General features: G+C 35.3%; 1 long non-coding RNA gene and 1 pseudogene across 3 annotated transcripts in view; both read right to left on the minus strand.

Moving 5' to 3' along the window:
• The window catches only part of LOC127664020 (uncharacterized), a 445498-nt gene that overhangs the window by 96789 nt on the left and 322229 nt on the right, over positions 1 to 26480 (minus strand). The window lies entirely within an intron of this gene.
• Positions 823 to 18018, minus strand: LOC127664019 (vomeronasal type-2 receptor 116-like; annotated as a pseudogene).

The following is a 26480-nucleotide window of genomic DNA, read 5'->3' on the forward strand; positions in this document are numbered from 1 at the left end:
TCCAAGAAGATATCCACACCTCCCAATTCCCAGACCTTCCCAATCTGGAAGGCCTCACGTTTCTCAGGGGCTTAGATGTGTCTTTTCTCTCTGAGGCCAAACCAGGCCATCCTATACCATATATGTGTTGAAGGCCTCATATCAGCTAGTGGCATAGTGTCTGAGAGATCTTGGTTGTCCGGGGTAGTTGAGACTGTTGTTCTTCCTATGGGTCACCCTCCTCCTCAGCTTATTAAAAGTATTCTGTAATTCAACCACTGTCTTCCACAGCCTCTACCCATTGTTGGATATAGTATTTTTGTATATGAGAGCGAAAAAAGATCATTTCTACCTCAGACTACTGGCCAATATATTGAAGATTAGGTGAAAAACAGGCAGTACTCTGCCCTAAATGTGCTCCTACAGGAAATAAGAAAATATGATCTGATTTCATCTTTGTAAATTATTTAGTTAATTTGTTTGACTTGATAGATGGTTTCTATTTGTAGCCATGTCTGTTCTGGAACTCACATTCTGTACAAGGTCATATATTCAGCTGTCTTATCAAATTTTATTGGAAGTTACCAGGGGAGAAGTGTCCACAAAAGCAAAATGATGAATACATTTTTAATAAGGATTTGAGAATTTTATTTCTTCCAGAGTCAACAAAGCAAGTGAATGGGTTAAGATTTTATGGAGACAGTTCACAAGTTCGGCAGGTATGACACTTCTAGTCATCATTAGAGGAGCCAGTGAGAGTGATTTCAAAACTAGATACATGCAATGTAATCCAAGAATTGATAGATATGTGCCAAAGTTTGATAGAAATTCTTAAGTATTTCTTCAGAAATATGATTTCTCCCTGATATTTCAGATAGAATTTCTGTCCGGTCTTATGAAAATATGTAGATCTTGGGTAGAAAGATGCATCCAAGCATCCCTGCACTGGATGATAAGATGGAGAAGATCTCCACAGCAACCAGGACTTTGCCCTTGGTGCTATGATAGACAGGGAGGAAGGTGAACCAGACACTGCAGAACACTAGCATGCTGAAGGTTAAGAACTTGGCTCCATTGAATGTGTCAGGCAGATTCTTTGCCATAAAAGCCACAGTGAATCTTCCAAGGGCCAGGCGGGCCAAGTATCCCAGGACACAGTAGAATGCTGTAACTGAGCCCTTGTTGCACACAATGATGATGTGGCCATGCTCAGAGTGTTCATTTATATCAACGAAGTGAGGAGCAACTGCTAGCCATATTGTACATAGAATACATTGGAATAGAGAACATATGGGGATAATGTAGTTGGGTGTCCCAGATACGAGGAAGTTTCTCAAATTTCTTCCTGGATCTGTGACTTTGAAAGCGAGAACCATAGTGATTGTTTTTGCCAGAACTGTGGAAACAGCCACCATGAATATAATTCCAAGTGTGATTTGCTCTAAGATACAGGTGGCTCTGTTATGATGGCCAATGAAGAAAAAGGAGCACAGAAAACAGAACACGAGTGACTAGAGTAACAGGTAGCTGAGGATTCTGTTATTGACCTTCGCAATAGGAGTGTCATGGTTCTTGACAAAGAGCCCAAGTACCAAAGCTGTGAATACAGAAAAACACCATGCAATTAAGGCAAGCCCCATCCCCAAGGGGTCTTCATAGCTTAGAAATATCACACCTTTCTGAATGCATTTATTGTGTTCTGTGTTGGCATACTGGTATCTTGGACAATTCACACACTAGTGCAATTCTGATATTCAAAGGAATGTTTAGTTTGTAGTGCTTTTGAAATTTATTGACATGCTTTCTCAAGTAAGGGTGATAAAAGAAGCTTTCAAATGCTGACTTTGATGCTAAGAATGTAATTTGGATGACATTGCTGCATAAGCATTGCTTTCACTTCTTTTTTTTTTTGCTTTCACTTCTTAATGTGATAAAGATTTAAGGAAAAGTAAAACCAACCAATTGTTTCTTTGTCTATGTAACTTTTTTGATTATAACATTTACAATGTTATTAGAAAGCAAAGATTTCCTAAACCATATTTTGATTCTATTTTGATATCAAGAAATCATTGAATTCAGAGAAGATACAATCATAAACTAAAATGTGGTTGGGTATGTTTTATAAAAACAAAACCCTAAACTCACTGTTTCCTGAAGTCATTGACTGTATTATTAATTCATTCTCTATGAAACATTGAGACTTTAACTTCTACTGGGACAAGTACCTGTCAAAGGTACTTGAGAAATCATTAGCTCAGTCTCATTGACATAAAAACCACACTAGATTGAACAGAAAGACTAGACATATATATATATGTATGTGTGTGTATGTGTGTGTGTGTATTCATGTAAAAGTAACAATTGCATTATTGAATTTTAGTTATTCCTGTCATAAGACATAAGAAGAATTTGGAGACTTATAGGTAATAAAATATTAATGTTTGAAAACAAGTAATCATTAAAGAAATTAGCCCTCAGATATGCCCTCATTTGGAAATAAAATTCCAATTATTGTTCATGAGATGCACTAATATTAGCAATGAAGGAAACAAAAACAAAAAAGAAGCTCTGTATATACTTTGTACTAAGAAGTCCTTCATCTTCATTACTTCTTCATTTTGAAAGCTAAGCATTGTCATCCTTGCCTAATTTCCAATCTTATTGATCTCAGTGTCTGTGAATGTACTCTACTATGAAATCAGTAATGAGAAACTTTATGAGAAATCTAACTCAAGCCAGAGTGGTAAGCCAGATGCTTTGTTTTAAGCTGTAGTACCCAATTCCTAAATTGAAATACCAACCATGGCAGCAATATGAACTATGGCTGTAATTATACTTGATTTTTATGTCATGTGCTTCCTTGGATTTCAGAATTCTTATCTAGAACATTGCATTTGTGGAGAGATATTATTTGATAAGTTGCCTTACATCCTAAGAAGTTGGATTACCTACAAATATAAAGTCTTGCTCTAACAGAGAACCTGGTTCAGGTCCCAATGCCATGTCAGGTGTCTCAAAGTGCATATAAGTATAACTACAGAGCTATTTTTTGCCCATATGTGTGCCTGTTTCTATGTTATCCCTCCCACACACATAAGCAATTAACATAATAAAATATTTTATTGAATTTTGAAGGATGCAATTTTTTATGTAATGTATTAATTCTTTGTTTTTTACATCTAAAACAATTACAGTATCTCTTAAAATTATTGTTGAGCATGATGAACTTTGCAATGTATGACTTCAAAAGGCATCTTCTGAGTATGTTGCTTAGTTTTACTACATGCATCATGGGAATAAACTCACATAGTAATTCTTAGCAACAATTGATTTAACTGTTGAACCATCTCACAGGCATGATATGTATTTCAAGAATTTTACTTCATTATATAGAATGAAAGGCAAAATAATTGAAAAGCTAACCATAAACTTTTGCATTTTGCCAAGCTTAAATATTTGGTGTGGTACGCAATATACTATATATGAGTTTTGTCATATATTCTACATTTTAGATGAAAATTTATCCACTACTTCCTGGATTCATATCAGAGCTGACTTTGAACATGACCTTCTGAATATTGCATATTTAGCAGTTTCTAATAAATTTGCAAATACTTTACTCTTCTATATTAATCTTAAAAAGAAAATGGATTGTGTACCTAGCAGGCTCATGGCCTTTTCAATTATTTTGCCTTTCATTCTATATAATGAAGTAAAATTCTTGAAATACATATCATGCCTGTGAGATGGTTCAACATTTAAATCAATTGTTGCTAAGAATTACTATGTGAGTTTATTCCCATGATGCATATATATAATACACATATATGTATTATATATAATACACTTTACATTATATATATATGTATACACACACACACACACACACACATATATATATATATATTATGGAAAGGGTTGCATAATGATATGTAAGACAGATATAGTCATGAAATATGACTAAATACTGCTAAAAATTGCAACTAAAATCTCAAATACATGTAGCTTTTCAATAGATTAATTATCAAGAAAATCATATGGAGAATTCCTTCAAATTGCAGTTATATTTTCTTAAGTATTTCTTTGTCAAAATGCAATCTGCCATTAATTTGCAATAAGTCAATCTGTGGGTTAAGGCATAAATTATATGTTTTCATTTGTTTGTTTGTTTGGTTGTTGTTGGCAGAATTTTGTTAATGTTTTTATAACTACAACTAGGAAATTGAATATGTAATATATTTTATATTTGCCGTTGCCTTTTGGTTGACTTCATCATCCCATTGTGGAACAGCGAACACTCACTTGTTTCATTAGAAAGTTCATTTTCAGTGCAGGGGCTGCAAACAAAACAGCAGGCTGCCATTCCCTCCTTCCAGAATCTTCTAAAGCCAGGACCACAATCCTCGCTGCACACAAAGGATGGCATCTGAGAAAAAAATTAGACACATACTGATAAAAATTTTTTTTGGTTTTTTGAGACAGGGTTTCTCTTTGTAGCCCTGGTTGTCCTGGAGCTCACTCTAGACCGGGCTGGCCTCGACCTCAGAAATCCACCTGCCTCTGCCTCCCAAGTGCTGAGATTACAGGCATGTGCCATCACGCCCGGCTCTTGATAACAAGTTTTAGGTATTTCTCTTATATTTTACATTAATGGGTTAATTTTTTTAAAAGCTTACTTTAGGTACACCAGCTGATTAACATTTCACTATGTTTATAGTTTAATGATAGTTATGAATACTAGAAAGGCATGGAAGAAATGTTGGATAGTTTCTGAATGTCTAATAAATTAGGACAAAGAGCTGATAGTGAGCCATGTGCAAAAAACTGTAGAGAATGCAACCTGGTGTTTTTTTTTTTTTAGTTAATTATATTAAATTTGGCAGTAAGTGCTATGAAGAGAAAGAAGGAACTTTAGTTGAAATGTTTTCTGAGCCAGCACTAGCCTGTCCTCATATCTTTGACACATTTTAATTTCTAATTGTTGTAGCGTTGCTCATCTCATTGTGGACAGTTGAGCCAGTAAGTAGTGTTGTTTTGCATGTGTGTGTGTGTGTGTGTGTGTGTGTGTGTGTGTGTTTGTTTTGTTTTGTTTTTGAGATTCATGCCTCATGTCAAATCACAACTTCATCCTCACTTTGTAACCAAAGCATAAATAAAGCAACAAAGAATCAAGTTAGTATTTGAAGAAATTTGAAACAGGAAAATTATGTTCATTAATCACAGAAAATAAAAATAAACTTAAATAAATTACCAGTGCAAAACATGAGAAACTGTATATAAACAACAGTGGAATGTGCTGACAGTGGTTTACTATGTTTGGAAATGATAAATTCATGTGTAGTGACCTTAAATATGAAATTTTTCATGAGGTAAAAATGCTCTAAATTGGTTGCAAATACTGGAAAATACTGGATAAAACTTCAAATGCTTAAAGTTAATTGAACGTTAATAATTCTTCCTACAATTTGATATTGTTGAAATGGATCTTGCCATGAAGTATTGGTATATTAATATTCCAATGATGTTCAGAGTACATTTTCCCTTTTTACCTATCACTTTCTTTAAATTTATATTAACACTTTGTAATATTTTAGTCTATTTTGAGTTAAAGTAAAGAAAATGGGCATGCTTTTGTAATTTATGTTAATTTAATTATTAATTAATTTTAAGGTAATGTCTTCATATCACACATGGCTAGTTTAGACTCACAATATAGGGTAGACATGCCACAAACAGATATTTTCAGACCTCTGCCTCTACAAAGACCAATGTTCTAATGCCAATATGTGTTCCTTGTTTTCTTTCACTTGTTTTGTTTCTTTATTTCTGATTGGATTTAATTAGGAGCCGTTTCTGGAATTTTGGAAAATAATGCAATCGTATATTTTGTGTCGTATTATATTTAATGGATCTGCATATGTTGAACCATGATTGCATCCCTCACATAAATTCTCCCTAGGAGGTAGAGGTAGAAAAAGAAGGGAAGAATCAGGAATAGGAGCAGATGGAGGTGGACATGTACAAAGGGTCAGGAAATTGAGCAGAAATGTGTAGCAAATGTGTAGAAGGGAAATGAGGGTAACAGCATGAAAGTCGCAGATGCAAAAAAAAGCAAGAGCCTCCCGAGATCCAACAAGGATGAAGTTAGCTGAAATTTCCTAAAATGGGAGGATAAACCAGAGCGTATCTATAGGTTTTACATGCCTTCCACCCCCTTGTTTTGGTGCTTGGCCACCCAAACTCCTCCAAAATTTTAATCCTGTGTAGCTCATGTCTAAAGGAAATACAAGGACAAAGAATGGAGTGGAGACTGAAGGAATGGACATTTAGAGATGGTCCAATCTGGGGATCCATCTCACATGCAGAAACCATCCAAGACACTATTGTGGGTGCCAAGATGTCCTGCTGACAAAAGCCTGATATGTATGTCTCCTGAGAGGCTCTAACAGATTCTGACCAATACAGAAGCAGATGCTCACAGCCAACCATCAACTGAGCCCAGGTCCCCCAATGGAGGAGCTAGGGGAAGGACTGAAGGAGGTGAAGTGGCCTTATATGGCACAAATGGGAAAGTATACACTTGATCCTGTAAAGGCTTTATGCCCCAGTGTACAGGAATGATAGGGCGGTGAGGCAGGAGTGAATATGTGAGTAGGTGAGCACCCTAATAAAAGCAGGGTAAGAAGGTATAGGATGAGGAGTTTGTAGATGGGAAACTGGGAATGGGAATAACATTTGAAATGTAAATAAATGAAATATCCAATTGCAAAATGGAAATAAGCCACAAATATAAAAATCATAATAAAAATGTGAATATACTTCATGCAAAGCTGCTAGCCTAGCACACAGTAGGTTCAATCTTCAACACTGCAAAAGTAATAAACAACAATAATATAAGGGCAGGTTTAGGAGTGAGGCTGTATGTGTTTCACTTGTATTAAGCTAAAGGCATTAATGTATTATTCTAAGAGTGGAATGATAGTCTATACTTCTTATACACTTGTTACCTTTTACGTTGTATTCAGACAACTGTCATGCTTATTAAAAAAATGTTACCCTAGTTTTACATCATGAATACAACTTTAAAATAATAATTTTTACAAGTATCTTGTTTAAATATGAATCTTCAGAAGTTCAATTGCTCAAATTATGATAGAGTTAGATAATTAAATTTAATATCACCTTTTCTTAGAGAACAACTCTAATAAAATAGGAAATTGGAAGAGGAAAAGATTTATATGGAAGGGAATTCCAAGCATAAAGCATTACTTAGGATGGCCTGATAAAAAGTGTGTAAGGCTTCAGGAAGTGCAATCTCAGAATAAGAGTTCTGAATGCCTGGAGAAAGAATGCATGTCAACTATTAATTCTCCATTTCTACATTACCTAGAGTAGGGTTTGCATCGATGTTTTAAATGTGAGAATGAAGAGGTAGCATACACAGTTTGAAAATGGACAGTGATAATAAATACTAGTTCATTTTGTCTCAAGCCTCCTTCAAGAAGTATACCAGTTGGACCTACTATATATCAGCCCCTAGTCAAGAAAAAAGGTAAAATTAATAAATGTGTGTATGAATAATCTTGCTATTTACTATTTCTTTATATAAAATATTAAAGTACACTGTGACAAATAATGCTTTATATATCCATACATGAACACTTGAACATATATGAGGGGTATCTAACTCTCAGTGATGGACAAGTAGTGCTTTCTTAAATATGTTATAAGTAGTACAATTTCAAAAAATAATAATTTTTCACTGAATGAATAGTGTTGACAAAAATACAAAGTAGGAAAAAGAGTGAGCAATCCAGGAGTACCAATAATTGTGGAAGAGCACTAGCTCCGATATATTTGCAAGCTAAAGTGAGAATTAGCCTCATCCCAGAAACCTTAAGAAATCCTGTCTACAATAGATGAAATAGTCAAGTGAAAACAATGAGTTGGTCTAATTTGTCAATGTGATGTTATTTTCACACTTATGCTCCCAAGGCCTAAGGACATTCATTTTATATAAGATTAATATCCACCTAGGGTAGCAAGACATTTGTGGGTCATAAAAATTTGGTCACTATCCTTTGCATTTGGAGATTATGTTATGATTAATCAGTGATAAAAGAAGATAGCAACGGTATTTGCCTACCAGGTTTTTGTGTTTGGGCTGGTGCTAGCAAAGGCAATCTATTTCAAAGTTTTTTATGTAGAGTTCCCATTGACATGTTATATCAATTTGTCCACATAATTCCTTCTGTAATTCAACATTAATAATTTAGAGGTTCTTTATATTGTACTTATTCACATGTGGAATAAATAATTAGCATTAATATTTCCAGAGGTTCTGATTATAGGATTTCTAGTTTGAATTATACTTTCAAAAATAAACAACACGCCGGACAGTGGTGGTGCATGTCTTTAATCCCAGTACTTTGGAGGCAGAGGCAGGAGGATCTCTGAATTCGAGGTCAGTCTGGTCTACAGAGTGAATTCCAGGACAGTCAGTGCTACAGAGAGAAACCCTATCTCAAAACAAAAAATAATAAATAAATAAAAATAAAAATAAACATCTATTAATACTAAAATAGGAATAACTATCACTGGATTGTCTATCACCATCTAATCCTCCAATCACTACTATTCATGTAAGATATGAAGTAGGATTTCTTCATTTCTTTCGCCTAGTTCCATTTCATATGTCTACTTACAATAATGGGTTATGGAAATTTTGTCCAATTGTGATGTCTTATTTTATGGTTCAATCTTGATTCATTTTATTATTCTCCCATAGAATCCTGTTATTTTCCAATGAGGGACAGAGAGTGGATGCAATGGGAGAGGCAGTTGGGAAAGAAATAGGAGTATTAACTCCAATATATTTGCAAGCAAAACTGAGAATTGGTCACATCCCAATAGAAGGAAAAGAAACTGTCATTAGCATATTTTATCCAAGAATAACAAGTTATTCTCAATAACATCAGAGTTTCAAAAAAATTCTCCATGTTCTCAGGCAATGATCTTTCTATTGTGTGTTGTGTTCTTTTGTTAGGTTTTTTTGTCAAGAATCATTCCATACATATCCATCAAATGTATTGTTCTTTAATTACTTTTTCCCTCATATTACACATTAATATTTTTTCCTCCATTTTTTATAATGAAATGTTCTCCTCCTATATGAGCATCATGAGTCTTCCTACCCTGTCTAGGCAATTATTGAAAGGCTTAACAAATAAACCAGCCTAGTTGTCTTTGATTCAGTTAGAGAATGGTAAGCAACATTTTTAAAAATAATGGAAAATAATTTTTTACCTTTATCTGGTTGCAGTTATTGTTGTATTTGATGTATTTTAATAGATATTTCTTTGTCTGTTGCTCTAATACCATCCATGATTCTTTGACCTTTTGTTCATCTTACTAAAAATTGTGAAGGGGTTATTCAATTTTATTAAAAATAGATAATTCAATGAATATGAATTTCTGAAAATTTGTTCACTAGTGAACTTGAAAATGTCCTTTTATTAAATGGGAAAACAGTTTAGACTATAACAACAAGGGTTAGCAATTATGAAATCTAGTGTTTCATAAATGTAACATTAGTCCCAATCTTTTCAACAGTGTTTCTAGAGGATTAAAGTAAGACAAGAGATTACTGTGTAGTAACAAAAATGATCTGATGAGAACCCTGTTTAATTCAAAGGAAAGAATAACAATCAGTGATGAAAATAGATTTATATTCAGAAAATAGTTCTGATATGAAAAAGGTACATATTATGTATGTATGAAATCTTTAAAGAATTAGTAAAAAGTATGCAAAAATGTAAAAAAGAAACATATTTCAGGAGCCTAGAGTTTGGTTCCTGATGTGATGAAATATTTCATTTCAATATGATGCAGTGTATTCACTTGCCAGTGTTTACTACTGTGTATTTTAAATCAGTAAATTCAGACACACCCACCTTTTTACTTCCTGTGATGAACTCAATCACGTCTCCATATAAATGAAGGTGTCGGCCATGTTGAAAATATGGGCTGAACTTTCCTAACTTCATCTTAACCCCAAGGTGTTGAGAAAGATTCCAAAAGTGAAAAATGTCATAGTCTTCCTTCAGTACTACTCTCTCTTCCATAATCACTTTGTCGCCATGAGGATTAATGAACTGGGTCTTTCTCAGAAAGGAGTTTATCTAAAATACAAGCATTGCATAATAATGTACACACTTCAAGTCATAAAATGTGTTCTGATTTCATAGTAAAGGCAACTTCATTTAAAGAATGAAAGAGAAATCACAACACATACAATTGGATAAATGAAATCATCATAATATTCCAAGAATTTCAGTTCTCTCAGTGAAGACTCTGAAACAGAGACAAAATTACAGAAGCAAACAAAGATACACAACACACACACACACACACACGAACACACACAGATACAAACATACAAACACACATTGTCACAGAGAGGCTCACATCTTTTCTGAGTCACACACTTATTGCAGCTCTACACTTATTTACCCAGAAATACACATACAGGTTGACACTCACATGTAAACATTCAGGCACCAAAGAGACATACATATGTACTCAACTAACTAAAAGCACAGATTTGAAATCACACAAAATACATATCTTGACATGAACACACACATACACACTCACCCCCCCCACACACACATTGACAGCAACACATAGGGAGAGGTGTAAATATGTAACCACCAGCCAAGAATTATATTGACACACAAAGAAATTTATACTCACATATAAAGACAATAAGTAGGCAGAGGGCAAACCAAGCACAATGAAATGGGCAGACACATACACTTGTAAATCAGATACAAACATATATATGCACATACAAATACTCACAAAATACATATAATGGTACACAAAGTCATACGATCTGACAAATACACAAAGAAACATAAACACATATACAAACACACTTTTAGAAAGAAATTAATACATAGAAAATGTGTTGGTTAATAACATATTCATACAGAAATATAAAAATGTATGTTCATAGTAACACAAATATAAACACAGATAAACAGAAAGAGTAAAACATACAAATACACAGTGAAAAAAATACACTCACACAAATAAACACATTTCTACAGACAGAATTGAATACCAACACCATTATTTTGTTAATTACTCTCAGAAAAGCAAAAAAGTTACACAGAACCGACACTGGAGACAGAATCACTGGACTACTCTAAGGAAAACTGTTCCTTAAAATGATTTCTATATAACTGGCAATTATTAATGAACATTCATCTTCTTGTCATGGAGAAAATTCATGAGATAGGACTCTTTATATGCAATATTGGAAGGAGTGTGCTGATGGATATTCAGGTCCTCTGTATGTAACCCCAATTTTTCATTGATAAACTATGCTTTCTTTTTCCATTCTTAATTATAGCAGACACTTGATTTCCATTATTATTAATTTTTTTGTTTGTTTTTCGAGACAGGGTTTAGCTGTGTAGCCCTGGCTGTCCTGGAACTCACTCTGTAGACCAGGCTGGCCTCGAACTCAGAAATCTGACGGCCTCTGCCTCCCAAGTTTTCCATTATTTTTTAAGAAAACATCTCAGAAATTTTTTTATATTGGAAAATATTTCCTATTTCATTAAGTGTGGGCATTCGAGAAGCCCTAAACAACTAAGCATTTGAAGACACCAGACATCTTCCAATAGAAGAAACTCTACCTTCAAGCAGTGAGTACTGACTGCTTTCTCATTGACTATTGCCTGATTATCAACCTGTTGCACATTCACCCGATGGAATGCATGGGCCACAGCATACACAGCATTGTATATGTTATGACTAACATCACTAAAGGTCATGTACAATGTCTGTTCCATTAGCCAGTCCAATGAGGCAGTAGAGGTTCATCAGTATTTTACACTGAGATTCTGGGGCTTTCCAGTTAAAGTACTTCCACGCTGGCATTGCTGAATATAAGTCTGTGCTACTGAGATGGCACCATGTCTGTACAATTATTTTTTATGCCAGAAATCTCACCATGGTGGTGAAAAAAGAATAAAAGTCCCATAGAATATATCATGGAATAGGCCTCTATTACTGGTGGGGAAATTCAATTGTTTTGTGCTGGCCCATATTCTCTGTATAACTGGAGATTCCCACATTCTGAAGTCCAATTCAATAATACCGTTTGTTTGTCCATAAATGATAATAACATTTGTGGATGACATCAAAATTTGTTTGTAGTACATTTCAGTTTTTTCATGGTATAAAATTTCCTGGACTGATATGTTAACAAATGCAAAGCAAATATCCTTGTTTTCATTCTCTTTTCTCAAGTCTGAGAGAAATTGTTTCCCTTGATCATCATCTGAGATGACAAGGCCAACCCAGTTCCAGTTGAAGTAAAGTATGAAGGAGACCATTGCCAATGCCAAAGATGAGTCTTTTGGAGCCATCTGATAGAGATAGGGAAATTTTTCCTTATCACTGAAAATGGAATGGAAAGGTCCATAGTTAAGCTGAAGGAACTACAACATAGAGAGAAGAATAATGTGTAGTAAACTTTTAAAACATTATAATCATATTTACCCACAAACAGTTGATTTCTTGTGACTTTTCCTCACATTTCAGCTTCAAATGAGCAAATGTGGAAGACGGGAACCTCCACATCTAATGGGAACAGCAAGAATAGCTGTTCAACACATAATGTAACAAAATGTATGCACATGTTATAATAACTACAGTTCTGTCTTTCAGTTTTCATCTTGATATCTGCATTTTCAATGTTTGGAGAGATTTTAAGATATTTACAACTTGACAATGTTTGTCTAATATTTTTTAAAAAGGCATTTATGCAGTAATCCAGAAATACTTCTTCTAAAATTTAACAGTCATGTACTATGCATAATACTGCTTTAGTTTTAGGAGAAAAAAAATCTAGTCTTCACGTACTTGAGGGTATAAATTGTACTCAAGAAGTTGTGATTCACAAAAAGATGCCAGAGATCTCCTTTTTAGGATAAGGATCCAAAATGTTCGCTTAATATCTCCTTCTGTGCCTCTTCAGGAAACTGATAATCAGAACATAGTAAATTTAAAAATATAAACAAGATTTGTCAGCCTAAAATTTTTTTGCAGCAGATAAGATTTAAAAAAAAAAAAAATTCCTACTGGACGCCCAGGCTATTATGGGGGAAAATATATCAGACTCATAAGTTGTATGTGTAGCAGAAAACATACAAAAACTAATTTAGTTTGGAAGGATATATCTTCTCCATACAAAGGTGTTTTATAATAATGGAAAATAATTGTGTGGACAATTATGAAAGAATGAGGTATCAGAAGCCCATGACACCTCTTTCTTAGAGAAGTTTCGATGTAAAGGAACACTCTTGTAACTTTTTTATTTAATTTTTTTATTCGATATCATTTATTTACATTTCAAATGATTTCCCCTTTTCTAGCCCCCCACTCCCCGAAAGTCCCGTAAGCCCCCTTCGCTTTCCCTGTCCTCCCACCCACCCCTTCCCACTTCCCCGTTCTCGTTTTGCCGAATACTGCTTCACTGAGTCTTTCCAGAACCAGGGGCCACTCCTCCTTTCTTCTTGTACCTCATTTGATGTGTGGATTATGTTTTAGGTATTCCAATTTTCTAGGTTAATATCCACTTATTAGTGAGTGCATACCATGATTCACCTTTTGAGTCTGGGTTACCTCACTTAGTATGATGTTCTCTAGCTCCATCCATTTGCCTAAGAATTTCATGAATTCATTGTTTCTAATGGCTGAATAGTACTCCATTGTGTAGATATACCACATTTTTTTTCCATCTACTCTTCTGTTGAGGGATACCTGGGTTCTTTCCAGCATCTGGCAATTATAAATAGGGCTGCTATGAACATAGTAGAGCATGTATCCTTATTACATGGTGGGGAATCCTCTGGGTATATGCCCAGGAGTGGTATAGCAGGATCTTCTGGAAGTGAGGTGCCCAGTTTTCGGAGGAACCGCCAGACTGATTTCCAGAGTGGTTGTACCAATTTGCAACCCCACCAGAAGTGGAGGAGTGTTCCTCTTTCTCCACACCCTCTCCAACACCTGCTGTCTCCTGAATTTTTAATCTTAGCCATTCTGACTGGTGTATCTTATGATGAGGAAACAAGAGAAAAACACAATAAGACATAGTAATAAGTCCCAAGAAGAAAGTCCTAAACATACCAGTATAGAAATTGATGGATAATCACTGAAGATGTTATGTTTCTGAAATGTTTGACAAAGGGTCTAATGACAATTAGCCATCTGAAACTGAGTAGTAAAATGTCTAACTCCACAGACTGGATTGGAGGTTTTTAGACTGTCTAGCAACACTGACATTTCACTAGCTGCCAGACTAAAAATGTTCTGTTATGCTTTTGCAAAAAATACTCGAAATACTTACTGGTGGGTTATAGAGTAAGTGTTTGTTAAATAAATTCCTGTACCATCACAGTTTGTGACTGATGAGTAAACTTCTAACACTACCATGATTGTTAATAATGACTCTGTTGTTTTACAGTTTACAGATGATAATCTAAATTTATGACCAAGATAAAGATACCACGTCATGAAGCAGAAATAATATGTTCTATACTTTTTAACAACATGAGTTAATCTCTGCTTACTGAGATTTGTATAAATAAACACTCTGGCTGCCAGTCAGTGAAGGCTGAAAGATTCTCTCTGCCACCATGCCAGACTTTATTCTTCATGCTCTCCTCTATTCCTCCTCCTTTCTGAAATCTGTCAACTTCTGGAGGTGGCCCATAGCAGAAAGCCTCTCATGTCTCTGATTAGTAAGTACCCTGGAGCTTACTAATTGATTATGATTAGTAACATTAGATTGACAGAATCTTAAGTCCAATCTCATCCATTAACTTTATTAATATATATCAAAATCCCCAAAGTGACATGATGCTAATAATTACTGGCCTAGAATAACTCACCCGTGGAGATAAGTTGATGTCCAGGAGTATCCACAAATTAAAAGATACCTTCCCGTGAGGTTCTGGAAGCAGAAACGAACACATAGTCTCTTTGTTAAAGAAATAATTTGACACAGGCTTATACTTTTTTTTAAAGAAATAAAGGGTTTACAGTATTTCCATCACAGTGCCCGAAATTGTCTTTTATAATCAAAGTCATATTTGGTAAAAGATCAGGATTCCTGTTGATTTCATCCATTGAAAAGGCCAACGCCAAAGCATATTTGTGGATTTTAGTTGTTTTTCTGTAAAAGATTACAGTGCTTATTACAGAAAAATGTCTATACATGATAATTTGTACTCAATAGAAACACTATTCATAATTGGAAGTTTCTGCATCTGGCCACTAGAGATGGAAACAAATGTATATTTTTGTGAGATTGTATTGACATGAAAACCTGGATAATAGCAAACACTTTAAAAGTTCATGACAACTTTGGTCCCATTAATAAGTTACGGTATTGACCTCATCCACAGATAACATTCCCATCTTCATTTTTTAAGTGCTTGATGAGAAGGTAAAGAGAAAATCAGAGGTATTGACAAAAGTGTAATTCTGATCATGTCTTCAGTTATTAATTATTGAACAATATAAATATATACGTGTTATTAGAACCATAGAGTTTATGAAAATACTCATATTTTTCTTCTTAAATTAACTGAATTGGGTAAGGTAGTGAAAACATGACTTATCAGTGCATAATAGTCTCTCTGCAGCAACATTTGGTTCTTTCACTTACAATCACTTACAATTAGTGGCCAATGGTTTACCATGTCCACTCATATCTAATCCTCATCTTTGTCTTTCAATCTTTGCTGAAATATTTTTTCTAGAGATATAGTTTTAAATAATTTCAATATCAAACAAGCATTTGGTAAATGAGAGATGTCTATGTATGTTTGTATATACTTGAGGAAGGATCATCTAGGCCAAAGGAAGGAAAGAATCCAAATGTTTTATAACATACTTCACTGAAGATTAGCCTTGCTTCAAATGCACAGGGTTACGCTTGAGCTAGGTACTTAGTGCAGAGATTAAGGTCTTGATGCACTACCCAAATATCATTCACCTACATTCTATTTATGAAGGAATGTGATATATTCACTCTGGGTACTTCAAAACATTATAACTTTATGTCAAAGAAACATCATTGAGAAAATTTACAGTTATACTAAAACAATATGAGCATCCTACTGAGAAGTAGGAAAATAAGGAATTGCACTGATATTTGTATGTGCCAGTAGTATCTGTTTATATAATAGGAGAGATTTCGGTGTAAATTGTAAAGAGTATGTTCAGTTTTTTTTAAGTGGGCCACAAATCAGTAGGAATAGAATAATACTATACTATATTTACATTTATGTAATGAATAATATCTACTGTCTCATACTTGCTAGTTCATATAATCTTATCAATAAACACTAAATATACACCTATATATTCAATAATTAAATTTGAGGTGAATACAATCAGGTTTTTAACAAAAATCATACTATTATGTACTCATTCAATGCTCTATAAAATAGCCATCTTAGAATATTCTTTACCAGCACATGCAAACAAATCACAATTAAAAATTTTACATATTTTTATGTACTACTCAATTAATACTTTTATGTTACTTAAAGTAATACTTAGAAGAAATTTGAAAATAGACTTTATGCAATGCATGAAATATGTGCTACCACTAAACTTTAGGAAGTGTCAGTTACTGAAGCTGTCTGTGTAGCCTATTAGTCTAAATGGCTTTGATTAAAAGCAACTATCGACAATCCTCAAAAATGTGTTTCATTAACACATTGAGAACATTTGCTCCTATATTTACTAAAATTACTGAAAAAAGGCCCTATAAGATTTAAATATCATTAAAGGGTCAGAGATTCACCAACTTAAATATGAAAATAGAAATCTTGTTTCTTAAATAATCACAAATATCTAATAGATATCTCCTATATCAGTGTTCTCAAATGTCCCAACTAGCCCACACCACAACTGTCAGCCATGCCAGTGACAAGGGACTGTTCACTAATCAGTCACTAATGTTATTGATAGCCTGACTATTCAAAGAATGTAAACATATCATTGGATCCATATGTTCTGAATATGTTTTACTCTAAAGAGTGAATGCCAAATGAAACTTGATAACGCATAGAAGTCAGTGATATTACATAATCTGTATGAAGCAAAAAGCCACAGTGCTTTTGGATTATCTTTTAAAACACTTGGACATCTTGACCTCTAATGACCTAAATATTCCTTGCTCAAATACATACAAAAATATACATTCAGGCATTCCTAAGAAGTATGAATTTCTGAGTGTGAAGATCTTCTCTTTACAAACATGATGAAGTTTATAAGGAAAGAAGGGACCACATGCATAATAATGTGAGAGAGTAAGTTTCCATACATGTAAGGCTCTTGACAACTATGTGTTCCATAAATATTACTGGAACCAGCATATGCTCTAGGAGCAACACACTGATGGAAGGACTTTGAGCAAAGTTTTCGACCATTTATTTGCATTTGTACTTTGGGTAAAACACAATGAAATATTATGTAATCAGTTTCAATAAGGTATTACTGTGTAGAGTGCAATATAAACTTTTAAAAGGAGGGCTTTATGTACAGGTTCAGTGTACATAATCCTATATTCTACAGCTTGCAGGCTTCAATGGGTAAAATAACATTGAATCTGTTAAAGAATTAAGGTTGTTTCTTGGTGTTCAGACTTAACACCTGGTCATAAGACTCAAGGATTTGTCTAATATTCATCTTCAGACCACATGAGAAATATTTTATATATCACTTACATGGAAAATACAAATGCACTTATAGGACATTCAGAGCCTGGTTGAAATAATCTTTCTCCAAAGTTGTCTGAACTGCTCCAAGGATGAAGGTACAAGTTAACCCGAAATCTTCATCTTTAAGTTCACTCAGATTTATTCTCCAAAAGCACATTGGATCAATGTAACTGGCCATAAGAAGTGGAAAGTTGAGGAGGAAGAGAAATCCCATCAAGATGAACATATTTGTCCTGACTTAAACCTGGCATTGTGGATTGTTCAGTGCCTTGCATATCAGCACATCACATTTCTGCCTGCTTTTATTTCTCTTGGCAAAGGAGAGTTTGCTACATATCCATGATTTTTTTTCATATGGCTGCTGAGCCGCAAAGATCTCTTAAACACTCTCTTCCTTGGGGCTTTGCACCTGGTGTCCATAGTCCATGCAATAAACAAGAGCAGGCAAATAAGATAATTACTTCTCTGGTTCAACAATATCTCTCATGATTGTGAATGCCTGGAAGGAAACTTTTTCGTCCTAAGGCTTCATGCATACTTGGAAAGTTTGATTTTGATCCTTGGAAAGTTTCAACAAGGTGATTATGTGAACACAGTTAGAAATTACATCAGTGAATTGTATCCAATGACTCACAGAGGGACATCCAGTAATAGTACAATCTTAGCAACTTGCCACACACAGGATATTGTATTACAAAGTCCATGTCAGGAAGAGGCAGTCTCATGTTTATAGTCACTGAGATCCACAGACCATGTACAGTATGAACTACATCACACCAGTGACATGAACACATTATCTAAGCAAGGCTTGTGCTTACCTTGTCTTGGAGATCAATAAACACACCAAATCAGAAATATATTTAATCCTGCACTATCAAAATTTCTACAGTTCTTCTGAAATTCACAGTTAATTTATGTGATGAAAGATTGATTTTAAAGGTTCAACCAAATCCAGAGAAAATGCTGTGTGTTTTCTTTTTTCCTTTCTTTCTCTTTATTGGTTATTTTATTAATTTACATTTCAAGTTTTGTCCCCCTTACACGTTTCTCCTCAATAACCCTCCCATCACTTCCCCCCTCTCCAGCCTCTTTTAGAGTACTCCCATGCCCACCCACCAACTCCTGCTCAGCACGCTAGCATTCCCCTACCCTGGGTCATCTATCATCCACAGAACCAAGGGGCCCCTCTTTCAGTGATTCTAGATAAGGCTATCCTCTGCTACATATACAGGTAGAGCCATGGGTCCTCCCTGCCCCCCCCCCCCCGTGTGTCCTCAGTGGTTGATGGATTAGCCCCCTGGGCTCTCTCTTTCAATCCTTCAATATTAATGAGGAAGTAATCTTAATATTTGCATTGCAAATTATGATCTTCCTCCCTGATCCTGAGGTTTTTTTTTTTTTTCTTATATTGTTTTTCACTCATTTTACATTACAGTAGTGGCTGAGTGGAAGTTTTGTTTAGAAATATCTTCTTAGTATCTTAGAAGTAAATAGTGACTGTGAAGCAACACTGTCTTCTAATGTGTAAACTTTTATATAAATTCTTTCTACCATATATTCTTGCTTACATTCTTGAATCAACATTGAACATCAGAGAGCTTTCTGAAGATTGTACTCTAATGAATCCTTTTCAGTAGATTTGGACTGAAAGAAAGCAGAGCATATATAGGCAGTCCATTGGTTTGTGTGATAATGTGCCTCATGTGTTTTAATGAGACAAACAAGTTTAGTGTATTTCACTGGATATTTTTTAAACTTAAAAGTCAATGTTTTCAACCTGTATGACTTCTGGTTCTGGGATAAGCTGTCCTAGAGTGCTGAGACTTGTATCAAGAGGAATGTGAATGGAGAAGACTTTCATAAGAATACTGAGTAAAGTTGTCTTTTAAGAATAAGTGATGGGGCCACACAACAATCTCAAAAATTTTAACCCATAATTGCTCTTGTCTAAAGAAAATATAGCCACAAAGAGTGGAGCAGGTACTGAAGGAAAGGCCATCCATAGACTGTCCCTCCTGGGAATTCATCTCATATGCAGCTACCAAACTCAGGCACTATTTCTTATTACAGGAAGTACTTGCAGACAGGAGCATCACATAGCTGTCCCCTGAGAGGCTCTAAGAGAGCTTGACCAATACAGATGCAGATTATTGAAGCTAAGCATCAGACTGAACACAGAGACCACCTAATGGAGGGATTAAGGGAAGGACTGAAAAATATGAAGGGATTTGCAACTCCATAGGACAAACAGCAATATCAACCAACCAGACACCCCAGAGATCCCGGAGCCTAAACTACCATCCAAAGTTTACACATGGAGGAAGCAACTGCTCCAGGTGCATACTTAGACAAGGATGACCTTATATGTTATCACTAGGAAGGAAGGCACTTGGTCCTGTGAAGGCTTGATTCCCCAGAGTAGGGGAATGCTAGACCGGTGCATTAGAATGGCATGGGTGAGTGGGGGACCATCTTCATAGAAGCAGTGGGAGGGGAAATGGCCCTGCATGAGGAAAAATTATATGCACCAACCAGTAAGCCCAGAGCTCCCACGGACTAAACTACCCACCAAAGGATACACATGGAGGGGCCCATGGCTCTAGCTATATATGAAGCAGAAGATAACCATTTCAGACATCAGTGAGAGAAGAGGCCATTGGTCCTGTGAAGTTTCAATATCCCAGTGTAGGGAAATGACAAGTCAGGAAATTGGGTTGGTGTCAGGGGAGGTGGAGGGGACAAGGGATAGGGGTTATGCAGAGACGGATGCTATTTAAAATATAAATAAAGCAAATATCATTTTTTTTTCAAAAAGAAAATACCATACCTTATTTTGGGTTTCATTATGGCACACTAACACAAATGCAGCATGTACCTTGTTGGTATCTGCACTGCCAACAACATTATCTGCTGCATCTCTTGCACATCTTTTAGTGACTCATTCCTCAGTTCAATCAACCTCCTTTGACATTCATGACATTCTGTATTAATGTTAAATTTTAAATTCAAGAATGATATTTTCTTCTATAGTTTTATACTACCAGCTTCACACGATATAACCATTCCCAATTCCTTCATGCCTTTTCGGTTTGCAAATAATGCTTCTCCTACTTTCTTTGTGCAAAGATGTGAAAACACACACACACACACACACACACACAACTTATTGATAAAAAGACACACACTCTTACATCTAGATTTAAAACTGTTGAATTTCCTTAGTCAGTCCTTAGTTTGAAATGACACCCCCCCATTTTATCCTTAATTATTGTTAACTAGAACATATATATGCTTGAGGGTTAGAGAACATTTTCTTATGTGTATTTACAGCCTTCATGTCTGTCGTCTAAATTGTAGTATGAATACTAGAGCAGTGGACTGAGAAATGTTTTGTTATAATATCCATTTTCTCAATATTTCTGCATTACATAAGGTCTATGTACTTAAATATTTATTAGATTGTTTTGTCAGTTTTATTCTATTATTTTTTATTTGATATATTCTTTATTTAGATTTCAAGTGAGTTTCCCTTTTTCTGAATCCCCCCTCCCAGAAAGTCCCATAAGGCCTCTTCCCTCTCCCTGTCCCCCAATCTACCCCTTCCCACTTCCATGTCCTGGTATTCCCTGACACTGCTGCACTGAGCTTTTCCAGGATCGGGGGCCACTCATTCATTCTTCTTGCGCATCATTTGATATGTGCATTGTGTCTTGGGTATTCCAAGCTTCTGGGCTAATATCCAGTATAAATGTGTATTTTTAACATTCATATTCATTGAATTTTATTGTTAAAATTCTATGAATGCAATTTAAATGGCAATAATAAATAAATAATGGATATCCGTTTTTGAAAGTAGAATAACTAACTTTTATATGATAAGCTTTATTTATTCCTTTTAAAAATGCATCAAGATTCATGCCATCTTGCAAATTATAATTAACCATAAAACAAAAGACAATGATAGAAATTTACCTATATGGTATGTTCACTCATGATTACCTCAAGAGAAATCCACCAGAATTTCAGATAAACTAGAACATACCCCTCCTGCTTCTTATATTGAAATATTTTGTAAGACTTTGCACAAAATTTTTATTCTCAGTATATTATTTGGTACCTGCCCTTTCACAAAGTGAGGTTGGATTCACATCCTATTTCAACTATGATTGTATTTTGGATACTTAATATACCTGTAATACTTATGTAATTCTCTGCAATTTGAAAACTTGGAGTAAAAATTAAGTACTATTTAAAAAATATCAAAATTATAAATATTGGCTATGTAATAATAATTATTCCTGTAAACAATAATCCTCATGTTTAGGTAATTCACACACATCTCTACTGGCTCCTTCATTTTATTATGAAGTGGTGTAGCATATTTTCAAATACTTTCTTCATCTAATGCATCCTTCAGCTGCTTACAATTAATAAACAACAACACAAAGATAAATATTACCTCAGAATAAAATGCTGGAAAAAATTTGACACAAATGGACCTAAGGAGAAAACTGTCAGAAAAATTCCATTGGTAACACAATAGACTTGAATTGAAAACAAATCATAAGGTATAAAAAATACTACATATTCATCAAATTACTTTGATTCTTATAATGTTTGCCACAAACACAAGGATACCCTCTTTTGTAGAAGAACACATGGAAAGCTTAAATCACACATTGACCTTTACACATTGGTAGCAGGAGACTTCAGTACATTATTGTAAATAATAGAATTGTCATTAAGAATAAAGAGTAAATGAAAAAATACTATAGGTACCAGATGCCTTCAAACTAAATGACCTAACAAATATTTAAAGAACATTACAAATAATCACAAAAGAACAAAATTTATTTTTTCATGCATGGATTATTCTTCCAAATTACCACTTACCCAGTCAAAAAACCAGTCCCTACACATATGGGAAAATTTCAGAAACCATATATATTAACAGTCTTGCATATATAATTACAGAGTATCAACAATAATAGAATATACAGAAACCTTTCAAATTCAGGTAAGGTGAGTAATTGTTGTGAGTATTGGAGCAATGCAAAAATAAAAATGAAATGAAATTATAGACTTCCTATAATTAATTGGAAACAATGTAACACATACCCAAACTTATGGGACAAAAATAAAGTTGTGATAAGAAGAACTTTCATTACACTAAGAATAATTTAACAGCACACTTAAAAGCATTAGAAGAAAAAAGAACTCAAGAATCATAAGAAGAGTATATAAAAAACATAATCAGCATGAGGGGCAATATAAATAAGATAGAAACAAAGAACACAAATAATCAAAGAAGAAAAGAGTCTTTTTTAAAAAAATCTTTTTTTTATTCGATATAATTTATTTACATTTCAAATAATTTCCCTTTTCTAGCCCCCCCACTCCCCGAAAGTCCCGTAAGCCCCCTTCTCTTGCCCTGTCCTCCCACCCACCCCTTCCCACTTCCCCGTTCTGGTTTTGCCGAATACTGTTTCACTGAGTCTTTCCAGAACCAGGGGCCACTCCTCCGTTCTTCTTGTACGTCATTTAATGTGTGGATTATGTTTTGGGTATTCCAGTTTTCTAGGTTAATATCCACTTATTAGTGAGTGCGTACCATGATTCACCTTTTGAGTCTGGGTTACCTCACTTAGTATGATGTTCTCTAGCTCTATCCATTTGCCTAAGAATTTCATGAATTCATTGTTTCTAATGGCTGAATAGTACTCCATTGTGTAGATATACCACATTTTTTGCATCCACTCTTCTGTTGAGGGATACCTGGGTTCTTTCCAGCATCTGGCAATTATAAATAGGGCTGCTATGAACATAGTAGAACATGTATCCTTATTACATGGTGGGGAGTCTTCTGGGTATATGCCCAGGAGTGGTATAGCAGGATCTTCTGGAAGTGAGGTGCCCAGTTTTCGGAGGAACCGCCAGGCTGCTTTCCAGAGTGGTTGTACCAATTTGCAACCCCAGCAACAGTGGAGGAGTGTTCCTCTTTCTCCACACCCTCTCCAACACCTGCTGTCTCCTGAATTTTTAATCTTAGCCATATCAAACTAAATGGAGAGAAACTTGAAGCAATCCCACTGAAATCAGGGACCAGACAAGGCTGCCCCCTTTCTCCTTATCTTCTCAATATTGTACTTGAGGTACTAGCTCGGGCAATTCGACAACATAAGGAGGTCAAAGGGATACAAATTGTAAAGGAAGAAGTCAAACTATCATTATTTGCAGACGACATGATCGTCTACCTAAGTGACCCAAAGAACTCCACTAGAGAGCTCCTACAGCTGATAAACAACTTCAGCAAAGTGGCAGGTTATAAAATCAACTCAAGCAAATCAGTGGCCTTCCTATACTCAAAGGATAAGCAGGCTGAGAAAGAAATTAGGGAAATGACCCCCTTCACAAAAGCCACAACCAGTATAAAGTATCTTGGGGTGACTCTTACCAAACATGTGAAAGATCTGTATAACAAGAACTTCAAGACTCTGAAGAACGAAATGGAAGAAGACCTCAAAAAATGGGAAAACCTCCCATGCTCATGGATCGGTAGAATCAATATTGTTAAAATGGCCATTTTGCCTAAAGCACTATACAGATTCAATGCAATACCCATCAAAATCCCAACTCAATTCTTCGCAGAGTTAGAAAGAGCAATTATCAAATTCATCTGGAACAACAAAAAACCCAGGATAGCTAAAACTATTCTCAGCAACAAAAGAAAATCTGGGGGAATCAGTATCCCTGACCTCAAGCAATACTACAGAGCAATAGTGTTAAAAACTGCATGGTGTTGGTACAGTGACAGGCAGGAGGATCAATGGAACAGGATTGAAGATCCAGAAATGAACCCACACACCTATGGCCACTTGATCCTCGACAAAGAGGCTGAAAACATCCAATGGAAAAAAGATAGCCTTTTCAACAAATGGTGCTGGTTCAACTGGAGGTCAGCATGCAGAAGAATGTGAATTGATCCATCCTTGTCTCCTTGTACTAAGCTCAAATCCAAATGGATCAAGGACCTCAACATAAAGCCAAACACTCTGAAGCTAATAGAAAAGAAACTGGGGAAGACCCTTGAGGACATAGGTACAGGGAGAAAGTTTCTGAACAGAACACCAATAGCGTATGCTCTAAGAGCAAGAATTGACAAATGGGACCTCATAAAATTACAAAGTTTCTGTAAGGCAAAGGACACCATCAAGAGGACAAATCGGCAACCAACAAATTGGGAAAAGATCTTCACCAATCCTACATCAGATAGAGGGCTAATATCCAATATATATAAAGAACTCAAGAAGTTAGATTCCAGAAAACCAAACAACCCTATTAAAAAATGGGGTACAGAGTTAAACAAAGAATTCTCACCTGAAGAACTTCGGATGGTGGAGAAGCATCTTAAAAAATGCTCAACTTCATTAGTCATTAGGGAAATGCAAATCAAAAAAAAATCTTAAGACAGCTAAACATTTAGTCATTCCAAATAAAATATCATGAGAGAAAATCCAAAAAATAAAATCAGGAGTGAAAAAGGAGCATCAGGAGAAGCACCAAATAACTCTAAGAATCATGAAGGCATTCATTAATATTCTGTACTCAATTAAATTCAAAAATTGAAGAGAAATGTTTAATATTCTCAATAGGTATCACTTAGATAATTTTGGTCACAAAAAAATCAGCATTTCATATAAATGTACTATCCAGAAAGAAAAGGAAGCAATCATAAAGATCTCAAAATCTGACTTCAAGCTGTTTGTTTCTAACAGAGCTAGAGTAATGAAAATGTATCGTATTGATATAGGAACAGACAGGTTGATCAGTGGATTAAAATAAAAATGCCAGAAATAACACTGTACAGTTGCACACTGTAGGCACCCATGGCTGCATTTGAACATATTACCGGTGGTTCCCTAGAAGGAAAGCTGCGGATAAGAATAGGGTGGTGAGAGAAACACGGAGCCGAGAAATGATTTCCTGTTCAAGTCTGAAAAGTTTATTGGGAGTGTCTCCAAATAAATAGGCGAGGGAAGACCCTTCCCCCAAAGGCTGGAAACATCTGCAAAACTGGTTTTGTTTGCTCCACAGGAGGCTGAAGTCAGGTGGCAGCTGGTTTCTCTCAGGAAGTGGCAAGTGCTTGGAGAGTAGTGGGCTTCACCTTGGTCTGAGGGTTCTCCGCCCCCCCCCCCAGGTCGGGGATGCTTATGGCTAACTGAGGTCTGGAAATCCTTGCTCAGAGAGCTGAGCTGGGGGGGGGGGCACAGCAGAAAATTGATTTTCACAAAGTGCCAAAATAATTCCAAGAGGAGAGTAATGTGACTTCACCACCTCTTGCTGGTCGACCTGGATGTCTGCTTGTGGATACATGCAAATAGACCCATATTTGTCACCCTTTGGAAAACTCAAGTCCAAGTGGATCAAAGATCTCAATTTTACATTTGAAATACATCAGGCTTCACATCCCTAGGGGATAAAAGAACCATGTCACATGGTTTCTGCTGATGGAGATTAATTAATTCTTGGATACACTCTTTCATTCCAATAAGTCAGACAAATACTTTAACTTAGCATTTCAGAGGGACAGATTAGAAGTGTGGTTGTTTCCCTTCACTCTAGTGGTGTTAGGTGCTGATCAAGCTGGGAAGGGGATCAGACAAAGCTTGTCTTATAAAGAACACAGAC

This window comes from Apodemus sylvaticus, chromosome 13 (genome assembly GCF_947179515.1).
Source record: "Apodemus sylvaticus chromosome 13, mApoSyl1.1, whole genome shotgun sequence".
NCBI lineage: Eukaryota > Metazoa > Chordata > Mammalia > Rodentia > Muridae > Apodemus > Apodemus sylvaticus.